Source organism: Bos taurus, chromosome 17 (genome assembly GCF_002263795.3).
Source record: "Bos taurus isolate L1 Dominette 01449 registration number 42190680 breed Hereford chromosome 17, ARS-UCD2.0, whole genome shotgun sequence".
NCBI classification, from domain to species: Eukaryota; Metazoa; Chordata; class Mammalia; order Artiodactyla; family Bovidae; genus Bos; species Bos taurus.
Window position 1 is genome coordinate 56,665,115 of NC_037344.1, and position 24,039 is coordinate 56,689,153.

The 24,039-nt window shown below is 41.5% G+C and overlaps 1 non-coding gene across 1 annotated transcript; it reads left to right on the forward strand.

Moving 5' to 3' along the window:
* Positions 1-18,968: 18,968 nt before the first annotated feature.
* TRNAC-ACA (transfer RNA cysteine (anticodon ACA)) lies at positions 18,969-19,041 on the forward strand. Its single transcript has one exon. It is a non-coding gene; the product is annotated as a tRNA-Cys (tRNA).
* Positions 19,042-24,039: the final 4,998 nt, after the last annotated feature.

Below are 24,039 nucleotides of genomic sequence, written 5' to 3' on the forward strand. Positions count from 1 at the left end.
AGGACTTGATGGTGCTTCAAATCCCTTTAGGGGAGCTTGTTCTGTAGCCAGTAACTCACCAACCCTTGCTAACACAGTCTATATACTGTCACCTTCAGCAAACCCTAAAAGGAACAATAAATAGTAAGTGTAATTATCAGAAATAAAAATGTTAGGTCAGGATGTAGCCTATGGCATATGAAGACACGGGTTACATTTTCTACCTCAGGAGTATAACACAAAAGTTTCTTATGAAATTAAAAACCAAAGAAAGATTTATTAGTAAATTAAGAATGGCATGTTAGGGACTTCCCTGGTGATTCAGTGTTAAGACTTCGCCTTCCAATGCTGGGGGTGCAAGTTCGATCCCTGTTCAAGGAGCTAAGACTCCACATGCCTCATGGCCAAAGGAACAAACAGAAGCAATATTGCAACAAATTCAATATAAGACTTTTTTTTTTAATGGTCCACATAAAAAAATCTTTTTAAAAAAATACTGCGCTTAATGGAATCGGGCTATGAAGTACACACACACACCAACCATCACCCTCCACAAATATGGATAACTTTTCACAAGCTGTTGACATGTACCAAACATATAGGAGGAGACAAGTCGTAAGCATACTGGAAAGTATGCTTGGACAAATCAAAGTGTAGCTTAAATAAAGCATCTAGTTTATACCCAGGAGATTTCATACCGCATGAATGCTTTGAACTAAAACTAGCCCAAACTTCCCACCCAATTCAACTAATGTGAGAAAATTAAATAAAGCATTCATTCAACATCTAAAGTGTAGGAGATAGAAATTTAAACTTGACTTTTTAGAGAAAGTACCACAAAGGGATGATGAAAGAAGCACTAAACTGCCAAAAAGTAAGGCTTACTTATCCTTTTACCTTTTGCAGAATGATATAAGTAGAAAACTTTAACAGAGAGCACTTAAGTGAAATACCCCAAAACCAGATGAGCTACTTATCAACAGTTTACAGAAACAAATTCATCTATGTGGCAAAACAGTGAGAAGATTTACAAGCAGAGGTAACAAGCCTGATGACACTGATGATAAGCTGGTTGTCCAGAAAAGATTGCTAGTTCAACTTTAAATATTACTTTAAAAATCATAACTTTTCATGTAATTTTAAATATTACTCTAAAAAGATACAACTTTTTAAACACAAAATACAACTTTTCTTAGAAAGCATAAACAATTTCACAGTTGGCTTAAAAGCAGCGACCAATTAAGAAAGCATTCAAGGATTTGCCTGGTGGCAAGTTGAGTGACGTCCGGGAGTTGATGATGGACAGGGAGGCCTGGCGTGCTGCAGTTCATGGAGTCGCAAAGAGTCGGACACGACTGAGCGATTGAACTGAACTGATACAGTGGATAAGAATCTGCCTGCCAAAGAAGAGGACACAGGTTCGATCCCTAGTCCTGGAGCATTCCACATCTGGGAGCAAGTAAGCCCATTGCATTTAGCACAACTGCTGAAGCATGCTCCCTCTACAGCCTGTGAGCCGCAACTACTGAGCCCACGTGCTGCACCAACTGAAGCCCCTGCACCTAGAGCCTGTGCCCCACAGCAAGAGAAGCCACCACAGTGAGAAGCCCGTGGACCACAAGGGAGAGTAGCCCACAGTCGCTTCAACTAGGGAAAGCCTGGCATGGAGCAATAAAGACCCAGTGCAATAAAAAATAAATTATATATATATATATATATATGGATATATATGGATATATATATATACACACATATATAAAAGAAAGCATTCAAGCTCAAAATACATTCATCTTAACACCAACAATAAACAAGCCAATTCAATTTAATACTAGACTAACTTATCTATTAACAGAAGCAATACTATTAACCTGAGTAAGAAAAAAATTATCCCGGCATAAGCCTATAGCAGAGCAGATAGCCCCCTAATAGTTAACAACAAAATTTAAACCTAATCCAACACTTAATTATTTATTCAAACAATGGTTAACCTAACACAGGCATGCATTTAAGGAAAGATTTAAAAAGGTAAAAGGAACTTGGCAAACACAAGCCCTGCCTCTAAAATTATTCACCAAAATCATCACCTCTGCCATCACTAGTGTGAGAGGCATTGCCTGCCCAGTGACATGTTTAATGGTCATGATATCCTGACTGTGCAAAGGCAGCAAAATCATTTCTTCTATAAGTAAGGGCTTGTATGACTGGTCACATGAGGCTTTTACTATCTCTTACTTTTGATCAGTGAAACTGATCCTCCTGGGAAGATGTGGGAAGAAGACCCTATGGAGCTTTAATTAACTAATCCAAAAAAATAATAATAATAAACAATAACCAAACCTTAGAGGGGATAACAAAGATTTTAATGGATTAAGAATTTTTGGTGGGGTGATCTCAGAAAATAAAATAACTTCTGAGTGATTAAAATTTAGACCAACTGGTCAAAATGCCTAATCACTTACTGACCCAAAATACTGATCAAGAGAACAAGTTACTCTAGGGATAGCAGAAGGATCCTACTCTAGAGTTTATATCGAAAATAGGGTTTAGGACCTCACTGTTGAATCAGGACAACCCAATGATGTAACTGCTATTAATCGTTCGTTAGTTCAACGATTAGTCTTAAGTGATCTGAGTTGAGATTCAAGTAGTCCAGATAGGTTTCTATCTATTATACATTTCTCCTAGCACAAAAGGACAAAGGAAATAATGCCTACTTTACAAAAGCACCTTCAAATTCATTAATAACATCATCTCAATTCAATTAATTTACTCTTACCCTGCCCAAGCCCCAGTGGCTCAGAAAGTAAAGAATCTGCCTGAAACGTGGGAGACCCAGGTTCAATCCCTGGGTCAGGAAGATCCCCTGGAGAAGGGAATAGTTACCCACTCCAGTATTCTTGCCTGGAGAAGTCCATGGACAGAGGAGTCTGGCGGGCTATAGTTCATGGGTTCTCAAAGAGTCAGACATGACTGAGCAACTAACACTTTCACACTTTTTCCTAAGAACAAGATGTGTTAGGGAGATATAACCCACTATGTAAAACTTAAACCTTTATTGCCAGAGGTTCAGTTCTTCTTCTTAACAAAATGTTCATAATTAACATTCATTCAAGCGGATTCTATCTGACCCATGTATTTCCTAAAAAACAGAAAAACTATTTAAAAGAGAGTAGGCCGAAAGACATTGTGCTATCCTGAGTTGGATCTTGGAAGAGAAAAGGGATATTAGTAGAAAGACCAGTAAACTCCAGATGAACTTTGTAGTTTAGTTAATGGTAATCTATCATCATTACCGTCTTCATTGTGCAGAATACACCATGGCTATGTAAAATGTTAACAATAGGAGAAATTGTGAAGGGTATAGGAAATCTCTACATTATTTTTGTAGCTTTTCCATGAGTCTAAAATTATTCCAAAATAAAAGGGTTATTAAAACACACGCACACACACACACGTTCTTTCACTCATGACCCCAATCCTACTAGCTGTACTGTTCTTCATATTAATTGGACCAAATGTGCTTAGTTGCTCAGCTGTGTCCCACTCTTAGCAACCCCATGGACTGAAGGCCACCAGGCTCCTCTGTCCATGGGGACTCTCCAGGCAAGAATACTGGAGTGCGTTGCCATGCTCTCCTCCAGGGGATCTTCTCAACCCAGGGATTGAACCCAGGTCTCCCTCACTGCAGGCAGATTCTTTACCATATGGGCCACCAGGGAAGTCCAATTGGACCAAAAGTTCTAGGCTATAGGTAACTCTGAAGAAAGGGTCAAACATTGTCAACTCTATGGATTATTATAATCTTGCGATGCAGTCAGATTATTAAAGATCCACTATGACCACCAACACTATCAATTTCCATATTTATCTTTGCATCAATTCTGGCCTTACCCCTAGCTCTCACAATATGAGTTCCTCTTCCCATACCCTACCCACTGAGTAACAGAAGGCTACACGTACTATTTATACTAGCTGTATCCTCTGATTCAGATGGACTTCAAACGCAAAATACACACTAATTGGAGCCCCACAGGCAACAGCACAGACAGTCTTATATGAAATAATACTAGCAATTATTCTCATCAGTCCTATTGATAAACCGATCATTTACACTTTCAACACTAATTATCATACAACACATATGACTAATTTTCCTATCCTGACCCCGAGGCATAATATGAATTATTTCAACTCTAGCAGAAAACAACCAAGCCCCATTTGATTCAACAGAAGGAGAATCAGAACTTGGATTCGGCTTCAATGTAGAACATGCAGCAGCCTGATTTATCCTATTCTTCCCAGCATGCATGCATGTGTGCTAAGTTGCTTCAGTTGTGTCCAACTCTTTGCAACCCTATGGACCATAGCCTGCCAGTCTCCTCTGTCCATGGGATTCTCCAGGCATGATACTGGAGTGGGTTGCCATGCCCTTCTCCGGGGGATCCTCCCAATCCAGGAATCTAATCCAGGTCTCTCACATCTCCTGAATTGGCAGGTAAGTTCTTTATCACTAGTGCCACCTGGGAAGCCCATTCTTCCTAACAGAATTTGCCAACATCGGGACTTCCCTGGCAGTCCAGTTGTTAAGACTTAACACTTCCAATGCTGGGGGAGCAGATTTGATCCTGTTCGAGGAACTAAGATCCCACATGCTTCACAGCCAGAAAAACAAAACAAAAGAATATGCTAATGTCATCATACTGTGTTAGTTGCTCAGTCGTGTCTGACTCTTTGCGACCCTATGGACTTTAGCCAGCCAGGCTCCTCTGTCCATGGAGTCTCCAGGCAAGAACACTGGAATGGGTTGCCATTTCCTTCTCCAGGGGATCTTCCCAAACAAGGGACTGAACCAGGGTCTCCTGTATTGCAGGCAGATTCTTTACCATCTGAGCCACCAGGGAAGCCCCAATATCAACATAATAAATATTTTTATAACAATCCTATTTCTAGGAGTATTTCATAACCCCTACTTTCCATAACTGTATATTGCTGATTTCATCATTAAAACGCTCCTAACAACTGCCTTTCTATGAATTCAAACATACTATCCATGATTACAATATGATCAACTCATACATCTAATGAAAATAGTTTCTGCCATTAACACTAGCCCTATGTACACGACATGTCTCACTACCTATCATCATATAAGGCATCCCACAACAAACATAAGCAATTTGCCTGACAAAAGAGCTATTTTGATCGAGTAAATAACTTTAAATCCTCTTACTTCTGGGGAATTCCCTGGCAGTCCAGTGGCTAGGACTCAGTGTTTTCACTGCCAGGGCCAGAATTCAATCCCTGGTCAGGAAACCAAGATTCCACAAGCCACACAGCATGCCCCCACCGCCCCCCCCCCAAAAAAATCTTCTAGAATTATAGGAATTGAACCTAGCCATAAGAATTCAAAGTCCCTTGTGCTACCACATTACACCACACTCTGTAGTAAAGGTCAGCTACATAAGTTATCCAGCCTATATCCCCAAAATGTTCCTGTACTAATAAACCCTATTATCTTCACTATCCCTTGGAGAAGGGCATGGCAACTCATTCTCACACCTGGAGAATCCCCATGGACAGAGGAGCTTGGTGCGCTACAGTCCATGGCGTCTCAAAGAGTCGGACACAACTGAGCAACTTAGCATTGCACATCTTTGCTATCATTCTACAGACCATCATTTCAGGAACCATAAGTGTAATAACAAGCTCACACTGGTTATTTACCTGAGCTGGACTTGAAATAAATATAGTAGCTGTTATTCTCATTCTATTAATAATAAAAAAAATTCAACACATGAGCCATAGAAGCATCCACCAACTATTTTGTAACACAAGCCACAGCATCAATATTACTTATAATGACTTTATTCAGTTCAGTTCAGTCTCTCAGTTGTGTCTGACTCTTTGCAACCCTAGGACTGCAGCACACCAAGCTTCCCTGTCCATCACCAACTCCTGAAGCCTGCTCAAACTCAAGTCCATTGACTCGGTGATGGCATCCAACCATCTCATCCTCTTTTGTCCCCTTCTCCTCATGCCTTCAATCTTTCCCAGCATCAGGGTCTTTTCAAATGAGTCAGTTCTTCATATCATGTGGCCAAAGTACTGTAGTTTCAGCTTCAGCATCAGTCCTTCCAATGAATCTTCAGGACTGATTTCCTTTAGGATGGACTGGTTGGATCTCCTTGCAGTCCAAGGGACTCTCAAGAGTCTTCTCCAACACCACAGTGCAAAAGCATCAGTTCTTCGGTGCTCAGCCTTCTTTAGAGTCCAACTCTCACATCCATACATGACCACAGGAAAAACCATAGCTTTGACTAGATAGACCTTTGTCAGCAAAGTAATGTCTGTGCTTTTGAATATGCTGCCTAGGTTGGTCATAGCTTTTCTTCCAAGGAGTAAGTGTCTTTTAATTTCATGGCTGCAATCACCATCTGCAGTGATTTTGGAGCCCCCAAAAATAAAGTGTCACTGTTTCCATTGTTTCCCCATCTACTTGCCATGAAATGATGGGACCAGATGCCATGATCTTAGTTTTCTGAATGTTGAGTTTTAAGCCAACTTTTTCACTCTCCTTTTTCACTTTTATCAAGAGGCTCTTTAGTTCTTCTTTGCTTTCAGCCATAAGGGTGGTGTCATCTGCATACCTGAGGTTATTGATATTTCTCCTGGAAATCTTGATTCCAGCTTGTGCTTCATCCAGCCCTGCATTTTGCATGATGTACTCCACATATAAGTTAAAGAAGCAGGGTGACAATATACAACCTTGATGTATTCCTCTCCCAGTTTGGAACCAGTCTGTTGCTCCATGTTCAATTCTAACTATTGCTTCTTGACTGCATGTAGATTTCTCAGGAGGCAGGTCAGGTGATCTGGTATTCCCATCTCTTGAAGAATTTTTCAGTTTGTTGTGATCCACACAGTCAAAGGCTTTGGTGTAGTCAATAAACCAGAAGTAGATGCTTTTCTGGAACTCTCTTGCTTTTTCCATGATCCAGCAGATGTTGGCAATTTGATCTCTGGTTCCTCTGCCTTTTCTAAAACCAGCTTGAACATCAGGAAGTTCACAGTTCACATATTGCTGAAGCCTGGCTTGGAGAATTTTGAGCATTACTTTACTAGCATGTGAGATGAGTGCAATTGTGCAGTAGTTTGAGCATTCTTTGGCATTGCCTTTCTTTGGGATCAGAATGAAAACTGACCTTTTCCAGTCCTGTGGCCACTGCTGAGTTTTCCAAATTTGCTGGCATATTGAGTGCAGCACTTTCACAGCATCATCTTTCAGGATTTGAAAGAGCTCAACTGGAATTCCATCACCTCCACTAGCTTTGGGTTCGTAGTGATGCTTTCTAAGGCCCACTTGACTTCACATTCCAGGATGTCTGGCTCTAGGTGAGTGATCACACCATCATGATTATCTGGGTCGTGAAGATCTTTTTTGTACAGTTCTTCTGTGTATTCTTGCCACCTCTTCTTGATATCTTCTGCTTCTGTTAGGTCCATACCATTTCTGTCCTTTATTGTGCCCATCTTTGCATGAAATGTTCCCTATTTTAGTGAAATTTTCCCTAAATTAGTGTCTCTAATTTTATTGAAGAGATCTCTAGTCTTTCCCATTCTGTTGTTTTCCTCTATTTCTTTGCATTGATCGCTGAGGAAGGCTTTCTTATCTTTTCTTGCCATTCTTTGGAACTCTGCATTCAGATGCTTATACCTTTCCTTTTCTCCTTTGCTTTTCACTTCTCTTCTTTACAAAGCTATTTGAAGGCCTCCCCAGACAGCCATTTTGCTTTTTTGCATTTCTTTTCCATGGGGATGGTCTTGATCCCTGTCTCCTATACAATGTCACAAACCTCATTCCATAGTTCATCAGGCACTCTATCTATCAGATCTAGGCCCTTAAATCTATTTCTCACTTCCATCATAATCATAATGGTCAGCTGAGTTAAATTCACCCATTCCAGTCGATTTTAGTTCACTGATTCCTAAAATGTCGATGTTCACTCTTGCCATCTCCTGTTTGACCACTTCCAATTTACCTTGATTCATGGACCTAACATTCCAGGTCCCTATGCAATATTGTTCTTTGCAGCATCGGACTTACTCCCATCACCAGTAACGTCCACAACTAGGCATTATATTTGCTTTGGGTCTGTCTCTTCATTCTTTCTGGAGTTATTTCTCCACTCTTCTCCAGTAGCATATTGGGCACCTTACCGACCTGGGGAGTTCATCTTTCAGTGTCATATCTTTTTGCCTTTCTGCCTTTCCATAAATGACTTTATTACTAATTTTATATAAATGACTTTTACTAATCTAATAAATGACTTTATTACTAATCTAATATACTTTAGTCAATGAACTATTACACAAACTTCTCTGGTGGTCCAATGGTTAAGAGTCTGCAATTTCACTGCAGCAGTTGTGGGTTCAAGCCCTGGTTAGGAACTAAGATCCTACATGGAACATGGCCAAAAAAAATATTACAAAAATTTTTAATCTACCAGGAGCTTTCCTCCTCGTTTTTTGGTTGATGTGTCTGTCTCCCTCACTATACTGAGTTCTGCAAGGGCAGGGAACATGACTTGCTCACCAATATTGTTGGTTCCTAGCATAAATGTCTGACACAAGGTAGTTACTCGGTTAAGTTGTGGTAGAATAAATGTGGAGCAAAGTTCGCCCCACACCCACATTAAACAATGTCCTAAACCCTTTCCAGTTTGGTCTGGTTCCAGTTCCACAATCACTCTGGAGCAATATAGCAACTTCTTCACCGTGGATCACAAAGAAAATCTTTGCTGTCTAGTCTACCTTTATTTCAATGGGATCACTACTTTTCATGCCTGGGTATTGTGAGAAAATTGACATTTGGCATCTTAAGAGGAAGGACACAATGATTCAAGTTAAAAAAAAAAAAAAAAGACTTTTACAACTCCCAGTCTTGGGAGTGAGTTGTGTAGAGGGATCGTAGTTCCTAACAAAGAAAATGGTTTGTTCAATCAACAGGGGAAAGTGTGGATTTAATGAGGACTCCACGGCGGCTGAGGTGCAGACCTCATCTTTTACAGCTGCCTTCAGCAAGAGAAACAGAGATGATAAATCAGAAATCTGGAATCATTCCCAAGCTGCAAAGATCCAGTCCAAACACTAATTGACCTCCAGGAGTGACGGCGGAGTTTTAAAATCTAAATGCATCCTGATGTGGAAGCAATCAATACTCCCCAGGGGAGCCAGTTGAATTAGCTGGGACCCAGCCCTGGTGGCTCAGACAGTAAAGAATTAGCCTGTAATTCAGGAGACCTGGGTTCAATCCCTGGGTTGAGAAGATCCCCTGGAGAAGGGAATGGCAACCCACTCCAGTATTCTTGCCTGGAGAATCCCCTGGACAGAGGAGCCTGGCAGGCTACAGTCTGTGGGGTTGCAAAGAGTCGGATACGACTAAGTGGCTAACACCATCACAGCAGACTGTAGCCCACAAGAAACTGGACAGGGTCTGAAATGAATCTGTTTGTAGGCCAGAGTTGGAATGGAAATCAGAAAACAACAGTTTAGCTCTGGCACTGCCATCTTTTCTGACAATGGATACTATTCTTTCCCAGTAGACTATAAACTTCATGAGGACAGGAATTCTGTCTATTTCTTTACCAATATAATCCCAGACCTCAGCACAGTGACATATGGGTAACAAATCTTCATCAAATATTTATTGAAAAAGTGGTAGAATAAATAACTAAATGCTGTAGCACCCTTTCTTTAAATCTTGCAGCATTTCATTGCTGTCAGTTTCTCATTTTATGTCTCTCTATTCTCCACTATGGAAATGACCCTCTAGCCAAGGTGAAGATGCAAAGTAAGTGGAGCCGTGAGGCATCACCAGTGTGGAAGCCTCTTCCACTTGGACCCTCATTCTCTATTTCCTCTCCCCTGTGGACTCCTAGCTTATCAAAGCCAATACTCCCTCTTCTTGGGTTCATTTCCAGGACAGTCTTTCAGCCATGTAGATCTTCCTTTTGTTCACTGTTGGATTAGAAGTTAGGGCATGATGAAGGGAAGGGGTGCAGATCCTTAGAGGAGGAGATGAGAGGTACCCACCCTGGCCTCCCTCCTGGTTAATTATCAAAAGAGCAATCAGATAAGTCACACTGCCAAGATTAACCCCCCACTACCTCATCCTCTATGCTTTATCATTTAAAAGAATATCTATCTCCTACTGTTATAGTAGCCTTGGTATATGCCATAAGAATGTGGGAGTGGAGGGAGAAAAATATGTCTTTCTACTCTTCTATCATAATAATAATCACACTGGATTTTGATTTGTTGTTTATAATCTATTTCTCCTAGGAGACTGTGGCTCCCTAAGGGCATGGACTATGTTTTATTTTTCTGTACATCTAAGTGTCCTCCAGGCATTCACAAAGGGGTGGAGGTGGGTGCCAGATGGTGATGTGCTCTGTTGAGTAGTGGCTGAAAGAAAAGCTGCTGCCACTGGTGAAAAAGGAGCATTTTAAAACAAATTCATGCTTGTCTCCAACAGATCGCATCTGTCCAATATTCTGTATGGTTGTACTTATGCTACAGAAGACAAAAGGCACCAAGTGGGAGTTTGGGCAACTGAAAGCGTGGACCATTGAGAAGGATTGGTCTGCATAATAGCTCTCTCAACTGGAAGCCTTGGGTGCCCACCCCGACTCTGTTGTTCAGAATACCACAGGCAGGATGGAAGATTTAAGATGCCATAAATACACTCTCCAGATTCTAAGAGCATCCACAGGCACCACTAAGCACCAGTACCAATCACAGCCTAACATGGGATGGAATTCCAGCCAATATGCTTAATTAAAAATAGTGTTTTTCTTAATACAAACATAATATATGTTGGGGCTTCCCTGGTGGCTCAGAAGTAAAGAATCTACAATGCAGGAGACCTGGGTTTGATCCCTGGGTCGGGAAGATCCCCTGGAGGAGTAAATGGCAACTCACTCCAGTATTCTTGCCTGGAGAATCCCATGACTGAGGAGCCGGGTGGGCTACAGCCCATTGGTTTGTCAAGAATTGGACACAACTGAAGCAACTGAGCACACAAGCATACAGTATTTGTTAATTGTAGAAGATTTAGAAAATACAAGGAAGCACAAATCATTTTTTCAAATTCATATGATACTAATACCTAGAAATAAACAGTATTATTCCTTTCAGACTTTTATATATCAATTCCAGCACTTACCTCAGAGAGTGCTTGGTTATATCTGCATGTCAGTTCAACTCTGATCCACATGGCTTCTTCCAGCTGTGTTCCTCTCCTCAGTGCCCACTGCCACCTCCACTTTCCTCCAACCACAGTGACTCTCATCCCTGGTGGACCATATGCATCGTCTGCGGCTCTTTTTTCATTCTATGACACATAAGCTGTTATGTATAAACTCTATGCCCTGCTCCTCTCAAGTCCTTCCCTTTGGATTATGAAGAGCCTGTTTTGTAAACTAAAAGTTTGTTTCCATGTCCCTGTACATCGACCCTAGCACTCCTCAAGGAAGATGTGAGTGTGTGTATTTGTGTGCTTAGTTGCTTTGTCATGTCTGACTCTTTGCAACCCCATGGACTGTCCCCCATCAGGCTCCTCTGTCCATGAAATACTTCAGGCAAGAATACTGGAGTGGGTTGCCATGCCCTCCTCCAGGGGATCTTCCCAACCCAGGGAGCAAACCCAGGTCTCCCGCCTTGCAGGCAGATTCTTTACTGTCCAAGCCACCATGAAAGCCATGTAGTTCCCTCTTACTTATTAGGGAAGCGTACCTACTAGGAAAAGAAAACACTCCCCCATATGCACACACACAAACATTTCTGCATTTCATCAAATCTAAAAAGCTAGTAATTAAAAGACACTATTTTTAAAGTTGTACTGAAGTTAAAGCACAGAGAGAAATGTGTGTGAAACATAAAAGTATAGCTCAATGAATAATCACAAAGCAAACATCTATGTGACTGCCAGCCAGGTCAAGAAATAGGATGATGCCAGGCTTTCAGAAGTGTCCCACTTCGTCATGCTCCCTCTACCCTCTCAGAAGATAATACCTGCCTTGACATGCAACACTATATCTTGGTTTTGCCTGGGTTTTTTAATTTTCTGTAAGTAGCATCATATATTATATATTCTTTTGTTCTATGATTTCTATCATTCAACATTATATTTGTGAGATTCATCCTTGACTCACCACTATTTTATGTAGCCCTAAGAAAGAAAAAACACTACCAATTAAACTATAGCCAGAGCCTTATCACTTATACTTTTTATTTTATACCTATTTAAAGAGCTGTTTTAGACTTATTTGTTCAGACTATCATCACCTATTATTCTTGTGCACTCATAAAGGAGAGAAATATAGGCAAAATAAATTGGCAGAGTATTCCTAGAACTCCTTTATGCATAGAATCCAATTCTAAGTCACTTTTGACCTACAGTCAAATGTCCATTTCCCTTTGCCATTCATCATACTATCACATTGATGATAATGACTATTTTCCAAAGAGTGTTCCACTATTGTCTTCAGAGTTTTCTTCTAAGTGGATGACAGCAAATTTGAATGCTGGAACTTTCTTAATTTTATCAGAAATGTCAGTGAAAGATTTTTAGATATCAATCAGAATTCATAGTCTTTCCTCAAATGTTTCCTAACAGTTTATTGACTGAAACATGGAGCCAAGTGGTCCATTTAGGCCACCAGGAATAAGAAGCAAGTGTGCAAATACTCAGACAATGACAATTACACAAAAATGGTCGTCTAGCTGGCAGTGGTTGCACATTGCCATCAACCTCCAGATGCATCCCAGTTTCCGAGATGACACATCATTATTTAATGTGTATTTTAGAAACAATGAAATGCATAAATAGATTACTGCTTTATCTTGCTTTAGTATTAGGAAATGATCATATAATATAATATATATAATACAATAGGACTTATATACCCCTAAGATAAGGTAGGGAAAAAATTAACAACCAGAGATGAATGGGTCAGTATAGAAAGAAAATATCTGGGCTAAAAAAACTTAAAAGCTTATTCAGGTATAAGGTGGGTTTGGCTGAATTTATCTAAATTTCAACTTAAAAAATATTCTTTGATGCTTTATGTCTTATTTCTCTAATGATTTCACGATAGCTGTGTTCACTATCACAAGGAACACCATTGCCATCTACCCACCCATCTTCCCAAGACAAAAATTTAAGTGACAGCTCCCTCACTCATGACCCCTACCATCTAATCTAAGTCTCTCCTATCTGCTCACACCTCTCCCCTTCATCACCAACACCCCAGTTCAAACCACCATTATCATTGCTCACTTTGATGATACAGACATATTCTTACAGATTTATTCTTATATCTTCTAGACCCACTACCATCCATCTTCCACCAAACAAGCAAGGGATCTTCCTAAATTGTAAATGTAGTCGTGCCACCCCATGGCTCTAACAAATAATATCCAAACCCCTTATCATGCTTATAAGTTCTAGCATTTTCTGGCTTAGAAATACCACATATATCCAGACTGGTATATCCTGAACAACTCTAGGACACCCCGTGTTCTAGACTATAACTTGATTATGCTGAGAGCTGTTCCCTATACAACCTTCAGACCATACACAGCAGCCTTGCCCCTGCTAACTTCTCAGCTTCATTTGTACTACTTTCCTTCTTGTTCTCCATCGTGGACCCACTTGGACCTCGTCTTAGTCTCCCAAACACACCAGGCTCCTTTCCAACTTTGTCTATGTCATTCTGTCTTTTTAGACACACTCTTAATTCTCTTTTCACTTAAATAACTCCTACTAACCCTTGACATCTCCATTTGAATGGCACTTCCTCCAGAAAGCTTTCCCTGATTGTCCAAGATTTCTGTACAACCATTCATAGATCTGGTTAAAATGTTTCATGTGCTTTATGGTTTAATATCTGTATTCTTGCCTGGTATGTAAGCTGCCCAAGGGAAGAAGCTATCTGTCTCCTTGCTGATATACTCCCAATGTTCAACATAGTGCCAGCACACAGCAGGTGTTCAATAATTAGGGAATGAATGAGGGAGTAGAAGAATAGATGTAGGATGGATGGATAGGTGGGCAACTGAATGAATGAATTCATAAGATAAACAGAAACAGCATTAATTCACTTGGTGAACCTCAGTGCTATTTGATATCTCTATTCTTCTGTCCTTCTGCTCCCTAAAGTGTAACCCACCCAAACCGGTCTGAGAATTGGGACACTACAAGGGTTCAAACTGTCTACATGAGTGGCTAAATGTAGCAAAGAAAACACAAGATACTCAGTTAAATGTGAATTTCAAATGAGCAGTGAAACATTTTAGTATTTCAAAGTGATTAATAATTTTGGAATAATTTCACTTTGATACACTTTAAAAAACCATTGTTGGGGACTTCCCTGGTGGTCCAGTGGCTAAGACTCCATACTCCCAATGCAGGGAGCCTGGGTTCAATTCCTGGTCAGAGAACTAGATTCTACACACTGCCACTAACAGTTCACATGTGCAACTAAAGACCCTAATTGCTGCAACTAAGACCCAGCTCAGCCAAATAAATTTTTAAAAAAAATCATTGTTTATCTGAAATTCACATTTAACTTGGAATTCAGTATTTAATCCGACAAACATAATTTAACTTCTTCAAATTTTGGCCTAGGTACCCTCAGCTCCATCCTCTGCCTTCTGCTCACCTCTGTCACAGGGGTCTGACCTCTGCTGACTACATTTCCCAGAACCCTTTGCTAGCTGGCTTCTGGGTTTGGCCAAGGGGAAGCATGGGTGGAAGAGTGGTGGCTAACAGTAGGAGAGAAGTCAGTCTGTCTTTCCTGTCTTCTCTGCCTCAGGCTTCATCTCTTGTAGCAACCAGGTCACCTGTAAGCCCAACTCCATGGTTCCAGCTTCCAAAGGATGATCCCAACTCCTGGTCATACCACCTCTTCTCTCTGTTCCTCTGGCTGTTGCCAGTCTCTAAGTTCCCTGCATTTAATTCTTTTTGTATTAAGACCACTGAGTGTTTCTGCTTTCCTGATTTGAACTCTCGACTTCCACTCAGATTGTAGTTAGAAATTGCTTCTCTGGTCTAAGGTTTCCCAGGTAGCTCAAACAGTAGAGAATCTACCTGCAGCGTGGGAGATCTGGGTTCTATCCCTGGGTCAGGAAGATTCCCCTGGAGAGGGGCATGGCAACCCACTCCAGCATTCTTGCCTGGAGAAACCCATGGACAGAGGACCCTGGTGGGCTACAGTCCGTGGAGTCACAAATAGTCGGACACAACTGAGCAACTAACATTTTCACTTTCTCTGGTCTAATGTTTGAGGAAATGGCTTCAGTATTATTTTATGAGTAATAATAATAGAGCTAATATTTACTGAGCAGTTACTATATGCAAAGTACATCTCATGTGCTTCATCTCATTTACCTTCCAGTATAACTTTGTGACTGGACACTATTGTCCCTACTTTGCAGTTGAGGAGCCGGAGGCTCACTGAGACCAAGGTGATGCCTTTAAAAAAGAGCAAACCCAGCAGGTGTGACTTCATGCTCTGAACTGCTCACTCTACTGTCTGGGAATCCAGTCCAAGCTTCCCCTGCCCATGCTCTTAGAGCCAGTGCCAGTTCTCTTGGAGGACATGGGCATCTTTAGAAGCTGCTGTGTGGGCTTTCTCTGGAGCGATCTTTGAGTTTTTTAGCCAGCAGCCCATACCTTGAGGGTGCTTCGAATGAACCAGTCTCCATAGTGTATGTATACACGGGGGTGGGTGCAACAAAATGGGAGTGACCTTCAAATTGGCAATGAAGTCATTCTGTGTCAGTTGTCATCACGGTGAGAAGCCAGCCAGCCGGTGCAGCAGGGGATCCAGGGAGACAGGAGAGGCACAGTTAGACTGAAGGGATGTCATTAATCAGGGAGAGGGGCTGCTGGCACCAGGGGAGGACCTGCCCAACAAAATATGAAGTGTCACCCAAGCAGCACTGTGAGCAGGTCCCCTGATGTATGCTACCTCGGGAAGGCCCATTTCATGGCAAAAATAAATAATGAGATGAGTTCCACGTCTATTCCTCAATCACTCTTCCACGTTTCTGGGGAAATCAGCTAATGGAGCACTGCCTGACTCTGAACTTCACAAACCAGAACGCATGGAGATGCCCCCATAGGGATTCAGATCCCAGAGGGCAGTTCAAACACTGCAGACTTCAGCCCTGTTAGCCACCAGCTCCTGGCCTCACACAGACCCAGCTGTTTAACATTCGCAAACCACTATCAATTTTTAACACGGCACGGATGTCAGGGAGTGGGCAGAAAGCCAGGCAGAAATGAAGTTAGCACAATTTGATTTGGCCAGGTTTCCTAATCTGAGGAGAAGTGGAGGAGAAAAGGTAGGGTGTGGTCTGGACCAATTGGAAAGCAGACAGAGTACATGTCTGGCAGTTTATTTCCTGGGACTCCCCACAACAAACACCCAAAGTTGCAGGTCACCACTGCGGTGCCCCAGGCAGGCCCACCTCCCAAGTCTGACTTATTCATTCGCTGTTTAACAGGTAGTTACTGAGCACTACCATGTTCAAGGCACTGTGCTGGGTCTAATTCCCAAACTCCTCTATCAGGGAAGACTTTCTCCATCTTCTGCCCCATCCTGTCAAGATCTTGCCTTCGGGTCATTTGTTTCAAACTGGGTGAGACTATTAATTGTGCACCTACTCTGTGCCAGGCACAACAGTTGAATATACAGCAACGAACCAGACAGATCTAATCAGTGACATACAGTGGAAAGAACGGATTTGGAGGCCAAATATCAACTTTGGACAGATGGGTCAACCCCTCAGAACAGCAGTTTCCTTGTTGGTAAAATGAGGCTGAGCCTACCCATTCACAAAGATTCTATGAATCTCTGAGATAAAGAATGTGAAAATTACTATTTACACCTACAAAGACCCTATTTCTAAATAAAGTCACATTTTGAGGTGACCAGTAGATATAAACTTGGGGAGATATTAATCCACAATAATTACACTGTGCTATCTATGAATTAATCAATATTTTTAGAAGTTTAACTATATGTTTCTATCTCTTATTACTCAACCACCCTGTAAACTCCCAGAGATCAGGAAGAATGGATAATATTGTCTTGGATTCTCATTTTCACCAACATGCAAATATCTGTTATGTGAATGAATGATTACATGAATGGATGAAGGAAAAATAATAGTGGGTGGAAAACTGAAGGGCCAGGCTGGTAATATAAACAAGGGCAAGAGGGGCCTGATGGAGTGAACTTGAGGCCACTTGTCCTTAATGAGGGCACTGCTACTCAACTCCAACCAACTCTTGCCATGCCAGAATCAAGCCCATCATTGCCAGACCTTTTAATTTTTCAACAGAAGCAGAAAATGTGACTTTTATGTGAAATCTTCTAAGGGTTAAATGTTGGCAATAAACTTAACCTTTGAAAACACAGTATTGAATAAACAAAATACGCTAATGGTGGACTACCAGCTTATAACCACTTTTAAGACCTAAGGAGGGCCTCTGATGGTGACACTTCGGGAAGGCCAGTGATAAAGACATCTCTGAGATGGCTGGCCTTGCAGTGTCTCTCCTCTGTGGACCTGTTTGTGTAGCCCTGCTTAGATTTACAAGTGAGAGATTCACATCCTCGTCAATTCATGCATTCAAGAAGTATTTATGGAGCCTCTACTTTGTATGCCTCTATCTGCTAGGCTGGGCACACCCATGAGACTAAAACAGACATACTGCCTGCCCTCAAAGAGCAAAGGGACAGAGAGATTAAACTATTCAAATAATTATTTAATCATGCTGTGCTGTGCTTAGTCGCTCAGTCATGTCTGACTGTTTGTGACTCCATGGACTGTAGCCCACCAGGCTCCTCTGTCCGTGGGGATTTTCCAGGCAAGAATACTGGAGTGGGTTGCCATGCCCTCCGCCAGGGGATCTTCCCAGCCCGGGGATAGAACCCAGGTCTCCCGCATTGCAGGAGATTCGTTACGTCTGAGCTACCAGGGAAGCTCAAGAATACGGGGGTGAGTGGTCTATCCTGTCTCCAGGGGATCTTCTGGAGCCAGGAATTGAACTGGGGTCTCCCACATTGCAGGCAGATTCTTTACCAGCTGAGCTACCACTAAAAAGAAGACAGGGGCAAATGTTTCCTCTCTCAGTTTTCTGGCATTTTTCTTAAGTTTATTTGAGAGTGGAAATACACGGAAGGGGTCATTGTTATAACCTGCAGAACCCAAACAGGTGAACAGAATCCTTTAAAAAATGATTGGAAAAGTCAATAACAATAGCTACCATTTAGGGAGCATCTACTATATATCCATCATTGTGCCAGATATGTTAAATGTGTCTTCTTTAACTTCCAAAACAAGCCTGCAGGGTGTTATTTCCATTTTCTAAAGGAAAAACACTAAAGCTAAGGGAGATTAAGTCAACTGCCCAAGATTAGGAGTACAGTGAATGGCAGAGCCGAGAATTTAACTCATGTATGTCTTACTCTGCAGCTCATGGTCTTTCAAGCACATAATATTCTTTCTCTGCAAGCATTATAAACACACACCAAGTGCAAACTCCCTGTCCAGACTTTCAGCCAACACGGTAAACAATCCCCTAAGAGTATAATAACTCAAAACATAGCAGTTTCTCACTTATCTAATATTACAGGGCAGTGTTCCTGAATGGTAGGGCAGCTCTGGCAAACTGTAACTCAAGGACCCAGAACCTTTCTATCTCCACCTTCAAAATCAAACTGGCTTCCAAGATGGTTAAGGTGGGGAAAGAACAAGAAGGATTGTGGCGTGAGGTTTTCATAGGAAGTAGATCACAAATTTCTGTTTACATCCCACTGGTTACAACTCAGTCACATGGCAGCAGGTACTGCAAGTGAGGCTGGGAAATGTAGTCTGTGAGGGGAAGAAGGAAAACTAATTTAGGGCTAATACTCTCACCTGGTGGCTCAGATGGTAAAGCGTCTGCCTACAAAGCAGGAGACCCAGGTTCAATCCCTGGGTTGGGAAGATCCCCTGGAGAAGGAAATGGCAACCCACTCCAGTATTCTTGCCTGGAAAATCCCATGGACAGAGGAGCCTGGTAGGCTACAGTCAGTCCATGGGGTCGAAAAGAGTCGGACACGACTGAGCGACTTCACTTTCACTTTCACTTTCACTCTCACCACACTGCTTTCCAATAATTCATTTATTCCGGTCATATCTTTTGAGTACTTGCAAAAGTTCACCAAGGCTTACCTTCCCTCCCGGAATGTTCAAGGAGCTTTTATTCATGTGCTTTGCATTTTTATATTTACATTGATAGCTATTTTAAGTCTGTATAACTGCTTAACACTATCATTATCTTACATGCTTTGCTGTGGTTGGAGTCTCAGGGAGAGATATGCTTTCTTTTCTGCAGATTAGAAATGAATATAGCCCCCTAAGCAATCTTGGCAAGGACTAAGAAAATGATATAAAGAATGAAAAGCTTTCAAAAGGAAAATATTACTCACATAGTCATCCAGAGCTAGGTCTGCAAAGGAGATATGAACATAACACAAGCCAATTTCAAGCAAATGTCATCTAAGACACTTCAGAGGTTTCCTCTTGTCAAGTTTCCCTTTATGACACATTGAAAAATTTAGGATATGTCAATAAATCATGATTTGCCATTTCCCTCCAAAACCCTCCCTGTTGTGAAATTCCAAGTAGCTAATCCCTAGAACAATATCTTCTAGAAGATTTTACTGGGTATGTCTGGGTTTACTTTATGTTACCCTTTATGTAAAGAAAAAAACTCTTGCTTTATTCACCACCAGCAGGGTATATTCTGCAGCTCCAAAATCACTGCAGATGGTGAGTGCAGCCATGAAATTAAAAGACGCTTGCTCCTTGGAAGAAAAGTTATGACCAACCTAGACAGCATATTAAAAAGCAGAGACATTACTTTGCCAACAAAGGTCTATATAGTCAAAGCTATGGTTTTTCCGGTAGTCATATATGGATGTGAGAGTTGGACCATAAAGAAAGCTGAGGGCCGAAGATTTGATGCTTTTGCACTGTGGTGTTGGAGAAGACTCTTGAGAGTCCCTTGGACTGCAAGGAGATCAAATCAGTCCATCCTAAAGGAAATCAGTCCTGAAGATTCATTGGAAGGACTGATGCTGAAGCTGAAACTCCAATACTTTGGCCACCTGATGTGAAGAACTGACTCATTTGAAAAGACCCTGATGCTGGGAAAGACTGAGGGCAGGAGAAGGGGATGACAGAGGATGATACTCTTGGATGGCATCACTGACTCGATGGACATGAGTTTGAGTAAGCTCTGGGAGTTGGTGATGGACAGGGAAGCCTGGTGTGCTGCAGTCCACAGGGTCGCAAAAAGTCAGACACAACTGAGTGACTGAATTGAACTGAGCAGAGGATGTATTCTTAAATGGGTTCTTCTCCCCCAGTGTGTGGAATGCACACAGCCTCAAACGCCTCCCCTACAAAGGAAATAACTCAAACTCTGTTTCTTGGTGTACTCTTTCTGTGGATGCTAATATATGTTTTCAAAGAGAATGGGAAGCAAAAAAAGGGATTCTGAAAGGAAAATAGGATGGGAAACTGGGTTAAAGAAAAAGAGGTTTTTTAATTTCAGGACTTTCAGAATGTTTTGTATGTTAATTGGGGATTGAATATTTAAGACAGGGCACAGGTTGACTCTGGAGATAGAAACAGCTGCTCTCCTTTCAAACGGACCAGAAGACACCTACAGAGAGTCATTATGCTTTTAATTTACATATATATTCACATATGTATGATTTTACTGAGCTTGAAAAACAAAGTCCTCTGTTCTGCTCAAAAATTCCTAGAAGAGGAGATATTAGATACATTCTCTGACAACCCCATAGGAAGTCAAGAATTTGGAGAAAGGAAAAAAAAAAAACTCTTCTTTAAATTCAAATTAAGAACAGAAACTTTGGGGTCAAAAGGCCTGAGTTCAAATCCTTATTTTTCCACTCACCTGCTGTGCAACCTTCGTTAAATTAACTAACTTCTCTAAGCATCATTTCTTGATGTTTCATTTCCTCGCACATGAAATGGGGTTTATAATAACCATTGTCCCTATTTCATTGGGACACTGAGAGAATTAAGTGATACAAACTCCTAAAAATACTTAGAATGCTTGCTGACACACATAAATCACCTGCCCTCCAAAAATATTAGCCCGTATCATTGTTACTCTGGTATGCTGTATTTCCCAGATTTATATGACATGGGAACCTTTTAACACAGAATATCCATCAGCATCTCAAAGGATACCACAGAACCAAGTTTGAGAAATGCTAAGTAAGAGGGGTCCTACGAAGATGGCATCCTATGATGAAGACAGACCCCAGGGCATTACCAGACCCAAAGAGTTCATTGGGAGCTCAACATCATGAACATGGTCTCCCTGCCCATCTCTCAAAATCCAAAATGGTACATCTGGAGACATGCCAATTTCCCGGGACCACCTGCAAAGCCTTGGTGTCTGGGTCTCCTGCTCACCAATTCCCAATCCCAGCCAGGGTTTACAAAGTGTGAGGCTGACCTTTCTCCATTCAATATGAGGTTCAGCTGGCTATACCACATGGAACTCTTATAAAGACTGCCATTACATTAACTGCTACAGGCAATGCTTCCCTGTCTCCTCTTGGGGCTCAATCTGCTCCCGTGGAAGACAGCTCTTTTCCCCTTTGAACCTACTTCAGTTTGTCTACTCGAAGCTCCAAGAGATGATCTGCCATCAAATGCAGTTACAGCCGTTTGAGTTTCAGTGGATGTCAATAGTAAAATCAGAGTCACCCTCTCCTTAGCACTTTCAATATGCCAGGCAGTGTATAAGCACCTGAAATGCATCACCTCATTCAACCCTTACAAGAACTCAAGAGGTCGGGTCTGCTACCATGCCCATGTCACAAATGAAGAGAGTGTAGTTCTAAGAGGCAAAATGACTTGCCCAAGTTCTCACAGTCAGTTATGATCTGAACCTGAGCCAGGTCTCCTGAATGTGGTTCACCTACTTCACATCACCTCCTTTTCCTCATGGTTTCTCTCCCTCTCCTGCCTGCTCTCTGCAATCATCTCTGAGAAAGAACGTGATGGATTTTGGTGGGGAGGGGAAAGGCCAGTCGGACACATTGATTTTCAGAAAAACAGCTTTCTGCTCATTGATGTTCAACAAATTGGCCTGCTTCCAGTATCAGAACTAGTGGTTGGTGGGTAACTCAAGAAAGTCCCAGTGAAGAATCATAAAACATAATGCCTTTGTGTCCTAACTGTTTTAGTTTCACCTAAAACAAAGTAAGTCATTTGTTCACCAATCTTTGGAGGCAGAGAAAAGGCTTTGTCTTGGAGCATTGGAACCCTGATGGAATTCCCTGTCTCTTTCTTGCATTAATCACAACGATAATATATTACCTCTGATATGCAATTTCAATTTCTTTAGAGTGGAGCACTTTAAAGAAGGCACACGTGAAGGAACCTGAGTACCACATTCTTTCAGATTGTTGGGATTTTTTTTTTTTTTTTTTTTGCTAATCTTTAAGTTTTCGTCCCCTAATTTGACAGCATTTCTTTGCAAGTCTTTTCAAAGCATTTAACTTAGTTGTCACAGAAACGACTCCTCCCTTTTAGCTCTTGTATTTCATCTCTGATTTGTAATAGTTAATTAAACTATATACTCAAAGCAGAACAAGATGTAGGAGCTGTGATCTTCCACCAGACGTCTGCCCAGCTGGTTCCTTCACATTCTTCAGATTGTGCTCAGAGGTTCCTTCTCAGTCAGAGAAAATGACCACACTCCCTGTCCTTTCCTGCTCATTTTTCCCCACTTCTCTTCTAATCATCTCAGGTACTGACCATTTTATTTCTTTTGCTTATGGTTGTCTCATCCCATTAGAATGTAAGTGACATGATGACAAAGATTTTAGTCTATTTTGTTTGCAGATTTATCTTTAGTGCTGGGCACATAGTAGGTCTTCAGCAAATATATGCTGAATGAATGAACAAATGCTCCAACTTAGAAGGAATCTTTGCAAATGTAATTAAAGCATCTCTAGACAAGATCATCCTGGATTATCCAGGTGGGCCCTAAACCCAATGACAAGTGTCATTATAAGAGACACAGAAGAGAAGAGAAGCCCATGTAAAGACAGAGGCAGAGATTAAAAGGATGCAGCTACAAGTCAAGTGATCCCAGGAGCAACCAGAAGCTGGGAGCGGCAAGGAAGGATTATCCCTTGGAGTGACTGCCACCCTGCTAACATCTTCATTTCTGACTTCTGGCCTATAGAACTGTGAAAGAATAAATCTCTGTTGTTTAAACCAGAAAAAAAAAAAAAAAAGGCTCCAAAATGGTGACTAGGAATAAAAGCTAATACAAAAGAGATCTTAAGAACCTCGGTGTTTTAAAGTGAGTCACTAATTTGGAAGTCAGACACCTACCTCTAAGTTTCACCAAGAGAAGTACAACCTGACCTTAGCGCCCCCAGTTCTCCACTCATCCCCCACCTCTTCCCAGACCAGGAAAGAAGGCAGCCATGGCATGTGAGTCATGTTTCATGGTGATGCTATTTCCCAGCCTCCACTGTAAGGTGAGGTGGTGGAGTGGGGGAGTTATTTTGCCTACCCAGAGGCCAAGTAAGGAAAGCTTTTTCTCTTTATTTTGGTTTTCTATTTTCTTTCTAGAATGTGCCGAGGTATCCATTTTTAAAAATATTTATTTGTTTTAAACATTATTTATGTATTTTAAATATTTATTTATTTATTTGGCTGCATCAGGTCTTAGTTGCGGCACTCAGAAGCTTCAATCTTCATTCAGCATGCTGGATCTTCAGGTGTGGCACGCGAACTCTGAGTTGCTGCATGTGGGATCTAGTTCCCTGACAGGGGATCAAACTCATGTCCCCTGCATTGTGAACATGGAGTCTTAGCCCCTGGGCCACCAGGGAAGTCCCAGTTTCCTCATATTTAGGGCTTGGGGTTTGTAGGGCATCT